The sequence below is a fragment of the Taudactylus pleione genome, unplaced genomic scaffold, assembly GCF_031769625.1.
Source record: "Taudactylus pleione unplaced genomic scaffold, aTauple2 ptg000019l, whole genome shotgun sequence".
NCBI lineage: Eukaryota > Metazoa > Chordata > Amphibia > Anura > Myobatrachidae > Taudactylus > Taudactylus pleione.
In genome coordinates, this window is record NW_028284421.1 from 43,717,188 (window position 1) to 43,733,234 (window position 16,047).

The following is a 16,047-nucleotide window of genomic DNA, read 5'->3' on the forward strand; positions in this document are numbered from 1 at the left end:
TTTATTCCCCCCCAGACTGAAACTGGACAAAGGGGAAACTTCCTGCTGATCTCATTGGTTCCCAGAGGAGGAGCATATGTAACGACACATTTAACAGGTTGTTTCAAATAGACTTTCCTTGCCTCTAACAGCCGGGGTCTTTCTGGTAACGCCTCCTGTAACATTCCATCAACTAAAACATTTTGTTGCTTAAAAGTTCTGCGATCCGTAACTTGAGTTTGCATGATGCGATCTCTCCACCGATAACACCGGGATTCTGTAAAAAGCGTACGCATCAGAACAAGACCAAACATACCTTGCTTATCATGTATAATACCTTAGATATCAAAAACCTCTATTTCTTAGCATTTAAACTAACTTAACCAACTTGAATCATACATTTTGATGCTTATGGAACCTTATGTGCGAATATGTAGTGTGTGGGTATTCGGGGTTTGATATAAGGATGCTAGTTATTAATGGGTGAGATTTAAGTGCATAATCTCTCATACACGAAGTGAACATCCAGCAGTGTGGATGGCTGAGGGTTGTAATTCTACATGCCCTCTGTCAGCAGGCCCCCACCTGCTGTGTTCAAAGAAAAACAAAACCTCTTTTGTTCTCACAGACTCTTGTGTGAAGTGCAAATGTATTATCACCTCAAACTGTGGGATTTGGAGCCATATTCAGGCAAATCCAATTGTGTAGATATTATATTACAATTGCCACAACTATACTTTATCTGCATCCAGGGATTCCCAATTTGTATGTAAAAATACCCATTGTCTCTTCTTATTTACTTCTACTCAGACAGCTGGTTTTTTCCGTTGCCCTTGGTAGGTTAACAAAAACATTGCCATCTGTTCTTAGCTCCTGGGTTATAACTTGAATTAATGCTGACAACACAAAATGGTGTCTTGCGATCTCATTTCCAACATGGAGTCTTGCGGCCATTCGCAAGATGGCGTCGCTGTGATTAAATTTTAAACTGAACTTGTCTCACTCAATTATTCAGCTTCGACAGTCCACACTTTGATAGCAAACAACATGCTATCACAATCTGCTATTTGAATCTGTTTAGCCATGCATGAGAATATACCGTTCAATGTTATTATGGTATGACACAGTATGGTCATTTGAACCATTCAGATAATGCGTCTCCGGGAGGGACATAAAACTGCCCTTATACGCACACCGCGGATCCTTAAGGGATCATGGGAAAGATGTGGGGATGCACCTATCCTATAAGGAGAGCCTTGAAAGGGGTTGGGACTGCATTACCTAAGATGACTTAAAACAACATAAACGTTATATCCATGCACGACCACTCAAACTCAGGCTACATTGTTATACACTACGTCATAACTCAGGATTGAAATACAGTTCTTCCTTATTATTATTATTCACATTTTCACAACAATTTACTGTAATGAAATTGGACCGGCACTCCCCTGATTTGGTATAGCACTCCTCCTCCTCCTGACTCCACTCCATCAGCTCCGCCATCAGCTCACATCTCCTTTATTGGTCCCCCATCACAGACACCGAGCATCATGACAAAAAAAAATAAAACTCTGGAAAAAAAAAGAACTAGGATGACCACAGCAGACCACTCCATTGCTTAAAGCACTGATCTACACATTTCTTTAGCTCAGATATCTCACCGTCACCTTTTTAATCCTTCCGGCACAAGCTCGCAATCGACAGGTCCACGTTATTGGCCTTGTCTCTGCCTTGTATCTCCACTGGTTGGTTAACCTCCCTATAGTGAGCGGAATGGATCCACGTATCTTCCCTGGCCACCCTTTGAGGATGCTGTATCGTCAGATACGGACCTTTCTACCGATCAGTCAAACAACCTGAGCTAAAAAAAATTTGGATCATAACAAATTCTTCCAGATTTGACATCATGACAGGTTGCATTAGACATGTTAGTTAATAACACTTCCAATTTCGGTTATTCTCATTCATCTTCGTGAGACCCTGCACAGTAACCTCATTATCAATTTTTCACATGAGGCTGCCTGTTTGGACAGTATCTCAAAGGGGGGGCAAATAAAGGAAAAGACAGTCTGGGATAATCTTAGTGTTGTTACCCATCATCTTACGCATGTTCTTGAAAACGTCACCTGGAAAATAAGTCCCCCTATCACTTTTAATAATTCTAGGGATATAGTTCTTGCAATTAAATCTTGTTATTAATAGCTACTGCTCTAAATAATGCCTGTGCCGCTGTGTTGGATAGTTTTCCGAGTAGTCGACCTCAGCCTGGCATGGCTGCCGTTTATCCTTAGCAACCTTGTGTACTATGAGTGGGAGATAAAGCACAACAGTTTAATATCATTTAAACATGACCCAAAATACAACAATAAATCATCCACATTTTACATTAGAACAGATCCATTGATAGGTTGAAAAAAATTATAAACAGTCATATAAGGCCTGGGAGAAGATACTGGGGTTACCTATGAACTCATGGGAAACTCGTGTTCCTGTGTGGTGTTCTTCGCTTTGCAGTACTTACTTACGTGTCCCACTTGGTGACAGTTAAAACATAATTTTGAACGGGGTGGATGAAAAGATTGTTGTGGGATTTGAGCAAGAGGGAAAGGTGGTGGGTATGGGTAAGGATAGGGAGAGTAAGGATATATTGCGGGGGATATGAGTATGGGACCTGTGGTTGTGTATGATATGTGGGGTAAGGATGTGTTTGCTGTGGTGTGGGATTGGTGAGGACGTGTAATTGTTCAGGTGCAGGTGTGTGTGTGGGTGCAGGTGTGTCGGTTGGCTGTGATGTTATTGTCATTCCTTCCAGAGCTTGTATACTGACAGCCATTAGTTTTTCGCTCTGGGTCTCTCTCTTTTTGGAGATGTTTTTATCATGTTCTATGGCAGACTCTATGAGGTTATCTATTGTAAGTCCCCTCCAGCCAGGTTGTGAGGTCTGAACCCGAATCTTTAAATCGTCTTGCAGACCGTCCATGAGTACCGTGACTATCATTCCCCTGTGGTGAGTGCTATCTTTAATATCTTCTATCCCAGTGTACTGGGTGATAGCCTGCAGAGCCCGGTCGCAATAGTCTTCTGCAGTTTCACTCTCCTTTTGCTTAATTGTGAAGATTTTGTTCCAGTTAACTACTACTGGAAAATATACACCCAACTGAGTCACAATGCGGGAAATGTTACCTTGGTTTACTTGGTCTGTTAAGGGAACGTCTCCATCCAATACACAGTCCGTGATAAATTTTGTCACGTCGGTATTGTGTGGCAGGCAGGCCCTTAACACTACACGCCAATCTTTATTAGTGGGCTCATGAGAACTACCCAAATTTCTCAAAAATCTTTGACATTTCGCTAGTTCCTTTTTGGGATTGGGGAAATCATTTATGATGGAATTCAGTTCTGCTCTTGTCCATGGACAACACATTAATACTTCCCTCGTGGGCACTATACCGTTTGCATCTGCATTTCCATTCGGAACAGTTATTGTCCGAATGGGATGCAGACCGGCAGCGTTGCTACCTCTGACCTGGTTACCTGGCTGGGGGTTTAATCTGTGCTGCTACGTATGGTATTAACAACTTCCTCTATGGGTGCAGAGTGTGTTAACACTTCCCTTGCTGTTACCGATGGAGATGGCGGCGCCACCCGTGATTGTGGTGATGCAGCATCTATCACTTGCACAGCATGGGAAATGGCAGACATTACAATAGGCTCATCATCCATATCATAAACACTTTCTTTATGGTTGCTTAAGAGAGGGTACAAGTTGCTTGTTACATTTTTATTGGTATTTTTGGTAACCGTACTTGCACCTCCATCCACATAAGGTGGGGGAGGTGAGCGTGAACTGCTGGCAATACTCTCCACGACGCTACTTTGCCGCACGCGCGCGCCAATTTGCGGCTCGCCCGTATTGCATCTCAGCGTCGTGGATGTATTTTCTGGCAATTCGTTCGCAGCGCTAGTTTGCGTTGTTTGCACATTTTTAAGCCAAGCATCCCCTTCATGCTGCCATATTTTTTAAACATTCAAAATACTTAATCTTTTTCTCTCGGGATCGCACCATACTGATGTGATCCTGGACATTATCTAACACATTTTTATCAAAACTACCAAGTCTGGGAAACGGTCTAACACTCTTTCTCGTCATATTAAACCATATATAGTATGCATAATACGACGGGCTGATCCACCTCCATTAGCAGCACATCATTGCCTAACATTTCTACTGTTTGCGTGGCTCCCATTCTGAGACAACTCCTACGCTTTTCAATAAAAATTTAAACTGGTGAAAGACAATCAAGATACTTTCACTTACCTACGGACGTTATTTCTAGATGCGCCAGCTCACCTACAGACGTTATTTCTAGATGCGCCAGCTCACCTTCTAGATGCACCACGCTCACCTATGGACGAAGTTTCTAGATGCGCCACGCTCACCTGTTATCTCTCAGCTCACAATCACACCTAGTGCGGCTCAACTACAATGCTCAAATTTTATTGAACACTGCAGTCACACTGAGAGCCGGTCCCTAACAAAAATAACAAACCATACACCTTGTCTGTGTACTGAACGGTAAGCTGCTTACCGAGTGGCTAGGCTAACCCTTGCACCTAGCCCTTAAGGATCATACGATACCCTTAACTGTCCAACACATACTCACTGTTACACACTTTTTCTCTGCGCAGAAAATAAACGTTTACCCAGATATTGGTAGATAGAAAAAAAATGTAAACCTCAATGGCTTTGTTCAAACACGTGGCAGCTGAACCGGAAGTGCGTATACGCTTATTGTGCGACCGGCCGCATACACAATTATGTGACTAGCACGCAAGCGTATAATGACTTTTTAACTGCATATGCAAAAATGCATCTCAGCCGCATACTCAATACTGCGGCACCCCTCTAAACGTAAGGTTCTATCAACAGAGAAAAAAAACCTTTTTTTTTTCTCTCTTGTCCCTGAATTCTGATCAGCGCTTCCTCTACACAATAACTGGCAGTACGCTCTCAGCAACACTGTGGTAATGAAAGACTAATGCATCTTTCAAAAGGCGCCTCCACCCTTTTGCTGAGAGAGGACTGACGGAGTGTTATCGTGTATCAGATAGTGGGATATCCCGGATGAGCCCCCACTGTTAAATTTGTAAATAAACCTTTTAATACATTCCTGCCTATAAACCTCTAAGATTCACCTGCCTAGAACCTCTAAGACAAAACCTGCCTATAAACCTCTAAACACAACGCTAATTGCGTACGCAGTATGACCGCAAATAAAGACAGGAGTGCAATCTTGTGGTTCCAACGCACAAGTATTATTCAGGTAAAAGTACAGTCAGTTACACGCAATCTATACATACATAATTTAGGCGTAAAAGGAAATAATACAGACCAAGTACGGTTATACATACGCTGCGCCTCTGGATCCAGAGATAGACTTCTGACTAGATATCCTCAGTTCACCCAAAATTCAGCATGAACTGGCAAACCAGTGTTTGGACACATGTATTTATTCCCCCCCAGACTGAAACAGGACAAAGGGGAAACTTCCTGCTGATCTCATTGGTTCCCAGAGGAGGAGCATATGTAACGACACATTTAACAGGTTGTTTCAAATAGACTTTCCCTGCCTCTAACAGCCGGGGTCTTTCTGGTAACGCCTCCTGTAACATTCCATCAACTAAAACATTTTGTTGCTTATAAGTTCTGCGATCCGTAACTTGAGTTTGCATGATGCGATCTCTCCACCGATAACACCGGGATTCTGTAAAAAGCGTACGCATCAGAACGAGACCAAACATACCTTGCTTATCATGTATAATACCTTAGATATCAAAAACCTCTATTTCTTAGCATTTAAACTAACTTAACCAACTTGAATCATACATTTTGATGCTTATGGAACCTTATGTGCGAATATGTAGTGAGTGGGTATTCAGGGTTTGATATAAGGATGCTAGTTATTAATGGGTGAGATTTAAGTGCATAATCTCTCATACACGAAGTGAACATCCAGCAGTGTGGATGGCTGAGGGTTGTAATTCTACATGCCCTCTGTCAGCAGGCCCCCACCTGCTGTGTTCAAAGGAAAACAAAACCTCTTTTGTTCTCACAGACTCTTGTGTGAAGTGCAAATGTATTATCACCTCAAACTGTGGGATTTGGAGCCATATTCAGGCAAATCCAATTGTGTAGATATTATATTACAATTGCCACAACTATACTTTATCTGCATCCAGGGATTCCCAATTTGTATGTAAAAATACCCATTGTCTCTTCTTATTTACTTCTACTCAGACAGCTGGTTTTTCCCGTTGTCCTTGGTTGGTTAACAAAAACATTGCCATCTGTTCTTAGCTCCTGGGTTATAACTTGAATTAATGCTGACCACACAAAATGGTGTCTTGCGATCTCATTTCCAACATGGAGTCTTGCGGCCATTCGCAAGATGGCGTCGCTGCGATTAAATTTTAAACTGAACTTTTCTCACTCAATTATTCAGCTTTGACAAGTCCTTAAGAGCCTCAATTTAATATACATATGAAGCCTGAAATCAAAATGCTATTGCTTAGATCTGCCTCTTACTAGAATTTTACCTCCTATCTGATAACCACCTCTCACAATTGCCTACAACACTTATCTCATGCTGATACTCACTTATGTACTTCCCTACAATGCCTATCATGGTCTCTGCTAGCCTTGAAATTCTTTCTGAAAACTCATGTAATAATAATATGGAGAAAAAAATCATTATTATTATTTTTTAATACAATACTTTTTATTTATTTTTTCACTGTACAGTTATTTATATATTTTTTCCTGTAGCTTGAGATTGTCTGCAGAATTGCAGTTACATATTGATTGCTGAGATAGCAAATTGGTATTATTAGGATACTTTTAATCTATTTGTCATTGATGTTTTATGGTGTCTCAATTGAATGTGTTTTATTTATGGCCATATATATGTAATAATAAACCGTATGGAAATCAATTAAGGTTTATAGTCTTCCTGGTAGCAGTGCTTCCTATATATATATTATACAATTTACCTTTCTGTTTATTAGAGGTGCAGCAACTTACCTCTCTTAGGAAACTGCAGCACTGACTGACTAGAGGGAGATATTTACACATGTAATTTTTCTTATTTATTTTCTTTAGAATTGTTTTTTAATATTTGGTTTGATTAGGCGCCAAGGTGTTTGTGTTTTTGTCTTTATTAAATTTACGCCAAAGAGTAATGTACAGGTCTCTCAAACAGTGGCTTTATAAAGCCTTGTGTTAGCAGCCACACATGTCATCACATGTCATCTTGTTCTCATTTAAAAGTTCTACCGTGTGATATTTTCCTTAACTTGGACAGGCTTCCAGGGGTATCTGTTCTGGCTGTGTCAAGATTTAAAAGTAGTCAACTGTATACACACAGTACTACAGTATAATGTTAAATCTTCATAACCGATACAAGCAAGTGTCTCCCCATTGCAGAAATTCTCAAAATGAAAGCTGTTTGGTTTGATCTTCAAAGATTGCAATATTTCTTGAAGGAGAAATACTGTATGTCAAGATCATATAGACAGAATTACTTTGTAGCTTATTTCAGGAGGTACGTAGCAAAAAAGGTTATTACTAAATGAAAGTAAATGTATGTATGTTTTACTTTTAACTGTTCCTGTCAATCAGAAAATCATTTGTGATTGCGATTTCTCTTCTACCTCATCCTATTACTGTAGCTTCATATTACCTTGGTAACCTTGCCTCTAAGTAAAAGGTCATATAGAGGTTAATTCTTATCTTCCTGCAGTAGTTTAATATGGGAATGACAATTCTGTATAGCTATTAATGTGTAAATGTGCAGATTTGTCTATCCAACACAACGGATACCCCTAAAAATGGGTTCCCTTTATCTCCAGTGCAAAATAAAATCTCATACTTGCATTACTCTGCAATACAGTACGTTCCCAGGTGCACATTCTCCATATTTTACAAGGAAGCCCTTACTACTTCTCTCCACTGCAAATGTCAGAATCTTGCTCTATAAATATACACAGTCAAGTCACATTATTATGACCACCAGCTAATAGCCAGAGTAACTGCCGAGGGCAGCAAGGACAGCAGCTAGATGGGCTGGGAGTGACTCTATAAGGTGCTGGTAGGTTGGCACAGGAATCTAGAGCCATGCTGACCGTAGTGCATCCCACAGTTGCTGGAGGGTGCGCAGTGGAGTATTCATAGAGTGAATACAGTGATAGAATGGACCCCACAGATGCTCATTGGGTTCAAGTCCGAGAAATTAGGGGGGAAGGGAAGTACTTGGAAGTCTTGGTCATGCAAGTCCAACCACTGTCAGACATTTCTGGTCATGTGACATGTCGCATTGTCTTGCTGGAAGTTCCCATCCGCCTCAGGGAAGACAATCGGCATGTATGGGTGTACGTGCTCTGAATGAATGGATTCATAACCAAATTGGTTGAGGGTGCCTTCCACATGGATGAGTGGGCCCAGAGAATGCTATGAAAACATTCCCTAGACCATAATTTTGCCACTACCAGCTTCTGTTCTTCCAGCAATGGTTGCAGGGTGTTTGTTCTCCAATGTTTCTCACCTGACACGCCAACGTCCATCCGTTCTATGAAGCAGAAAACGTGACTCATCGGAGAAGGGAACCCTTCGCCAATCAGCGGAGGTCCAATTCCAATACAGTCATGAAAAGTGAAGCCTTTTCCGCCGATGTACCTCTGTAAGCATAGGTGTAGTGACCATCCGTTTGCTTCGGACCTCCATATGCAGCATGGTCCGCTAAACTGTAGTTTTAGACACACCGTCTGGTGGACCCCAGGTTCATTTTGATGGTGAGCTGCCCACTGTAGCACGTCAGATGGCCCTCATGCACCTTCGTTACAGACGTTCACCTCTCACATCAATGGCATCTGGTGCTCCGCAGTTTCCATGTCGGTTACGATACCCCTTCACCACAGCAGCATGCAAACAGTTCACAAACTGCGCTGTTTCAGAAACACTGCCACCCTTAGTCCGAAAGCTAATAATCATCTCTTTTAGCCATGATAGCAATGAGTGATATGTATGCAGGAGGTCTATCACACACCTTATATACTCACCAAGCCAACGCACTGTACGTGACGTACTTCATGGGCTAAGCACTGCCGACGTCAAATGTAGGAGGTGGTCATAATAATGTGATTCAACTGTGTATGTGCTAAATCTACACACATTTCTGCAAATCAAAGTGCACAGTGGGACGAAGATGATTTTGTGCGACCACTCCGCCATTGTATGCGTCAAGACCATCGCGACCATCAGGCTTGCGACAGAGACCCTGCGGTAGGGTCTCGCTGCCGCAAGCCCTGGAGTGATTTTGGCTCTATCTATCATGGGAACTCCTCCGTCTGGCAGCCACGCCCCCGGCACGCCCACCAAAGGGGGCGTGCTGTCAATCAACATCGACAGCACGCCCCCTTTGGTGCGAGACCAGGAGCGACGGCTACCCCGTCGCTAGCCAGGTCTCGCGCATGCGCACGACGGAGCTCCCTCCGTCGTGCGCATGCGCAGTAGGGCACCATCGACCCACTTGCGAGCGTCCTGCGCTCGCGAGCGGGTCTGAATCAGGCCCTCTGTCCGATGCTGAATCACCCCCAGTGTCAACTCTTAAATTAAGTCTTAGTAGAGATGTGCATCGGACCATTTTTGCTGGTTTGGTTTTGGTGTTGGATTTTTTTCCAAAAATTAACAAAAAAAAGCTAAAATCACATAATTTGGGCTTTTTTTGTTCCTAGAGTATTATTAACCTCAATAACATTCATTTCCAGTCATTTGCACTCAATTTTGATCACCTCACAGCTCACAATATTGTTCACCAATATAGGCCAAAGGCTGGCTGACTAAACTAAGAAACAGAGCAGCGGCACAAATACATGGCAGTTATTTCGGTTTAAAAATGTTTTGCAAATTAGTAATGTGATCAATCAGCCTTTTTGTTGAGTAGTTCCCCAAAATCTCCCCAACCATAAAAACAGGGTTCCGTACCTGCGGGTTGGATACCGTGCAGGTTACAGTGCGGGTTGGATACAGTGCAGGTCGCATACAGTGCTGATACAGTGGGTTGAATACAGTTTGGGTCGCATACAGTGTGGGTTGAATACAGTGCGGGATGAATACAGTGCGGGTCAGATACAGTGCAGGTTGCATACAGTGCTTGATACAGTGTGGGTCAGATAGAGTGTGGGTCAGATACAGTGCGGTTCGGATACAGTGCAGGTTGCATAAAGTGTTGGTTGGATACAGTGTGGGTTGGATACAGTGTGGGTCAGGTACAGTGCGGGTCAAGTACAGTGTGGGTCGGATACAGTATGGGTTACTGTGCAGGTCAAATACAGTGCGGGTTGGATCCAGTGCAGTTGGACACACCAATGGCACACTTACTGTGACAAAGGGAGCCGGTGTTATCCTCAGTGCAGGGTTGCCGGTGGTGTCGGCAGTGCAGAGGTGCCGGTGGTGTCGACAGTGCGGGGGTGCCGGTGGTTTCGGCCATGCGGGAGTGGCGGCGGTGTCCTCGGTGCAGGAGTGCTAGCGGTGTAGGCAGTTAGGGGGTGCCGGCAGTGCGGGGGTATTCTCCATGCTGGGGTGCTGGTGGTGTTGAGAGTGCGGGGGTGCCGATGGTGTCAGCCGTGCAGGGGTGGTGGTGGTATCCTTAGTGTGGGAGTGCTGGCAGTGTCAGAAGTTCGGGGGTGCTGGTGGTGTCAGCAGTTCGGGGGTGGCGGAGGCTTCCTTAGTACGGGAGTGCTGGTGGTGTTGGCAGTTCAGGAGTGCCGGCGGTGTTCTCAGTGCGGGGGTTCCTGCTGTGTCGGTAGTGTAGGAGTGCCGGCAGTGTTCTGAGTATGGAAGTGCCAGTGGTGTCGGCAGTGTGGGGGTGCCGGTGGGTGTACTCAGTACAGGGTTGCTGGCATTGTCGGCAGTTCAGGGGTGCTGGCAGTGTCAGCAGTGAGAGTACGTGGCAGTGTTCTCAGTGCGGGAGAGTTTGAGGTGTTGGTAGTGCAGGAGTGCCGACAGTGTTCTCAGTGTGGGGGTGCCAGCAGTGGCGGCAGTGCAGGAGTGCCGGCAGTGTTGGCAGTGTTGGCAGTGCAGGTGCCAGCGGTGTCCTTAGCGTGGGGTTGCTGTCAGTGTTGGCAGTGCTGGTGTGCAGTGGTGTCGGCACTGTGGGTGGCGGTGTCCTCGGAGCGGTGGGTCCCGCCATCTTGCATCCATTTGCCACATTGAAGTCTATGAGGAAGTGCGGATTGGCTGAAAGCCATGACAGATGGCTCTCTCAGCCAATTCATTTCAATGGGACTTTTGAAGTTGGCACCCAACGTTTTGGCTCGAATAGGGATCCGAGGCAGACATGGAGATCCGAGCTGCGTCTTGGATTACTTTGGATCCCCGGAAGCTCGGGTATGTTCAGATTCCAAGATATCCGAACCGCTCATCTCAAAGTCGTAAGGTGGGTACATACTAGACGATATTTTGCACAATTTGACTGATTTCGGCACTTCGGAAAGACAAATCATGCAAAATATGTGCAAATGGTGAGTGTCCACTCATGATGACAATGCCGATGCACACACCCACGGATCATCCATAATATCTTCAGATCTTGCCTACTGCAGGTAAGATTTGGCAATCATACACAAACAAGAACGGTCTTACAATTCAGCGTTATGGGTTGTTCCAACAATGTTAGGATCTCCAGATGTTTTCAATGATGTAGTCCATACATAAAAATGAAACATCAAAGGAGAAACAATGGTGTAATATTGTTCAAACACTCAAAACAAAGAGTTCACACCCCTTGTGTGATTTATCACAGAATAGGGTGAAGAAGTCCAATTCCAGGGAGATCTTTAAGGTGTCCAAACTCTCATCAGAAGCATCCCAAACATGGATGGTACATCATTCAATATGTGCTTACATGTATGCTTACTTTGCACAGATATGGTATAGGTATGTAGCGGTTTCTTTAGGTCCTCATCTGATACATATCCAGTGGGGATCTTCAGAACTGAGCTCAAAAATCCAAAAGAACGGGAGATGATCACAGTAATGGCTAATATCATGTACATTTATTAAAAAAAATAAAAATTAACACATACATACCCTATATAAGCACCAACAAAATTCCACTGCGGAAGATGGATCTTGGGTATATCACTAGAGTGGCAATGTGGGTCACAATGGATATGTAGAGTTCATAGATAAAATGACACTCTATTGACGCGTTTCAACGCACCGCGGCATCTTTTTCAAGATGAGAGTCTAATATAACTGAAATAAATACATGCTCTGTAGAGATGGCAATATTAGTAATATGAAAAATAGAAAAAGCTCCTATACTTACCACAAATGAAGCCATGTTTTTTACACAGCTGCCATCTTGTGGTTATGAACAGCAATTCCCATGATGCTTCACTGCTATTTATGCCCTATGTGGTGGCTACGTAACCTTAGAGGAGGAGGGACATCCCTTTCCCCTGGTTAGACCTCAGATCTATAATGCCGTCACGTGACTGACGACCAAGCAACCCGCATCATCATGGTGCGCCACGAGTACAATGCGGCAGCGCTCTCGAGCCTGATTCTGGAACCCATACATCCTGGATGTGCGGCTATGGGTCATGACTCATCCGCACGCGTCACAAAAGAGTACGATGTGTACAGTACGGTGGAGGTCTCGTGCTTAATTCTTTGCCAATCTCCTACATGATTTTTGTGCAGATCATTAGTGTTTTGGCACTAACGATCTATTGCACGATCTATCGTCTGATCTGTATCACTTAACAGACATATTGGTGGCCACGCCCTGTCTCCATTTTGTGCAGCATCATGCTTTGGAAGGAGAAGCACATGGTTAGAGCAGTTGGCAATCGCAATCACACATTCCTTATTTTGGTAAGTATATAGATAGTATCCACTGATCACCAATGTGTTCTTATTGCAAACCCTGACCACCAATGTCTGTAAAGCATGACCCACTGACCACCAATGTGTGCCCGCCCCTGACCACCAATGTGTCAGAACATGTCTCACGGACCACCAATGTTTATAAATACATGACCCACTGACCACCAATGTGTGCCTGCCCCTGACCACCAATGTTTATAAATACATGACCCACTGACCACCAATCTGTGTCCATCCCTGTCCACCAATGTTTATAAATACATGACCCACTGACCACCAATCTGTTCTTATTGCAAACCCTGACCGCCAATGTCTATAAAGCATGACCCACTGACCACCAACGTGTGCCCGCCCCTGACCACCAATGTGTTAAAACATGTCTCACGGACCACCAATGTTTATAAATACATGACCCACTGACCACCAATGTGTGCCTGCCCCTGACCACCAATGTTTATAAAAACATGACCCACTGACCAGCAATCTGTGTCCATCCCTGTCCACCAATGTTTATAAATACATGACCCACTGAATACCAATGTGTTCTTATTGCAAACCCTGACCACCAATGTCTATAAAGCACAATCCACTGACCACCAATGTGTGCTCAGTCCTATCGTGTATATAACCCTGACCACTAAATGTATTTGGTGGACTACTAAACCCCAAAAAAGGGTATATATTTTTTTTTTAAATAACCATCATAGTGTATAGCATAAACATATTTAAATAATGAAAGTATTCTAATTAAAAGATTATTTTAAAATCCCCCCAAAAATTAAAGTCAACATTAAAACACCATAACATTAAAACACCATAACTTAAATTAACATTAAAAAGGATATAACTATAAGCAACAATAAAAAATACAACATATGGCAACATTAAAAATTCTGTAAAAAACAAACTGTAAAATCACTACAAATATTTTTCACAAATGTTCATTAAATTATTATTATTATTTTTTTCTCACAGATATGTCTTTGGATAAGGAGCAAGATTTAATTACTAGATTCCTGGTGCTGTACCAGTCCCACGAATGTCTCTGGAGGGTAAGCTGTTGGGACTACACCAACAAAAAGCTATAGCGTTGGGGGAGTTGGCCAAATTAAGTAGCCAGTACTACAGTGCTGCATCACTTCCATGGGTGAGGAGGAAGATCCAGAATCTCAGGACCAGTTTTGTTAAAGAAAGAAAGAAGGTCGAAGAGTCCAAATGGTCTGGAGCCGCCGCTGAGGATGTGTACCTCCCCACCTTGTGGTACTATAATTTGATCTCCTTTCATCTGGAGCAAGAACCTCAACGAGGGTCGGTTGTCCTGATGGCCAAGCGAGAGGGAAAGGAGGTGGCCGAAGATGTTGGCGAGATGTCCGAGGCAGGTTTGGTAAATAGAGACACAGTGCATACACACCATGTTTTTTTTTTAAATCAAATATTTTCCTGTCCCCATATATCCACTCCACATTATCTCAGATAGTCCTCCTTCCTTGGCACTGTCCCCGGGTCAATTAAAATAGGCAAGGTATTCTTCCCTCACCTGTTTTACCCGTGCAATCCCCATGTATTGCAGTCCAGGTGTTGCCACAGATCTCTGGCTGGTCTGTGTCTTCTGGCATAGCAGTGCCTGATGTCCTATGTTGGGTGGTTTTGCTCCTGAGAAAGTTGTGCAGGACACAGCATGCCAGGATTACCCAGTCTATTTCATCCACATGAAGGTTTATGGAGGTGTGGAAGATGCGGAAGCGGTTGCAGAGAATTCCAAAGGCGTTCTCCACAATACAACATTCCCTGGAAAGCCTGTAATTGTAAATGTGCCTCTCTTAGGTCAGGGCCCTTTGCGCATACTGTATGGTTTCATGATGTGTTCATGTAGTGCAAATGCCTCTTCAGTCACAAACACAAATTTTAGACTATGCTTTGTTTCCTCCACAGACGGCAAGTTTAAGGTCTTGGAGGTGAGCCTCTCATAGAATTCCGTCTGTTTGAAGGACCCACCATCCGAGGCATGCCCATTCTTGCCAACACCCACAAACAGAAATTAGTAATTGGCATTCACCACCATGAGAACGATACTGAAGTACCCCATATAATTATAATAGTAGGATCCGCTATTGGCAGGCTGGGTTATGCAGATATGTTTCCCAAAGATGGCTCCCTCACAGTTAGGGAAATTCCAATACCTTTCAAATTCCTCAGCGATGGCTTTCCACTCCTCCACGGTTGTAGGAAACTAGAAGAAATAAAAATATTGGTTAAAACATGATCATTATTTTTTTTTATATCCACAGACTCCCACCCAAAAACTGGAGGTGGCAGGGACACCAGACCTGAGCCTCATTGGAGAATTGAGGGGGAGGTATCTCTGCCTCCATGGCCACCACCAGCACCACAGAAGAGAAGGCGTTTGCAAGGTAAAAAGCAACAACACAACCCCCAGTCCTCTGACAATTTTTTGAGGCAGGTAGAAGAGGTATTAAAAAAGCCCCCCGAACCAATATGACCACCTTGCAACCCACATCAGCAGCTCCATGAGGCATATGAGGCCTCCTGTACAGTTGGAATTTGAGCATCTGCTATATGACCTGGTAATCCAGGGCAAAATAAATTATTTGTCCCCCCACACCTACATAGCTGACCCTCATCCCTACTCACCTTCAGGGGCGTATCTACCCATTGGCCAGGATGGCACTCGCCAGGGGCGCCGACCAAAGGGGGGCCGCCGCCCGGCAGTGCCACCAGTAGCCAAGGGGTGGACAAGTCCCCCGGACCCCACAAGTGTAGGGCAGACCGCAGTGAGAGCAGTCTGCCCTACACAGTTTTCAAAAAGACATCCGCCAACGGCGGCAGTGTATTTTTAAAAGCAGCCAGCTAATGAGAGTCTGCCTGACTCTCATTAGCTGCTGCGTCATGCGCGGAGGGAGCTGCCTGGAGCTCACTCATCAGCTCCGTGTTCTGGCTCCCCTGGCAGCATGTGATGGGAGAGATGTCATACGTCATGACATCTCTCCCATGCAGGAGAAGAGCGGCCGGCACTCGGACAGCGGCGGTTGCGTCAGGAGCAGGGACCAGGGAAGTTGATTTTTTTTTTTTGTTCTTTGTGTGTGTGTGTGTAAGCC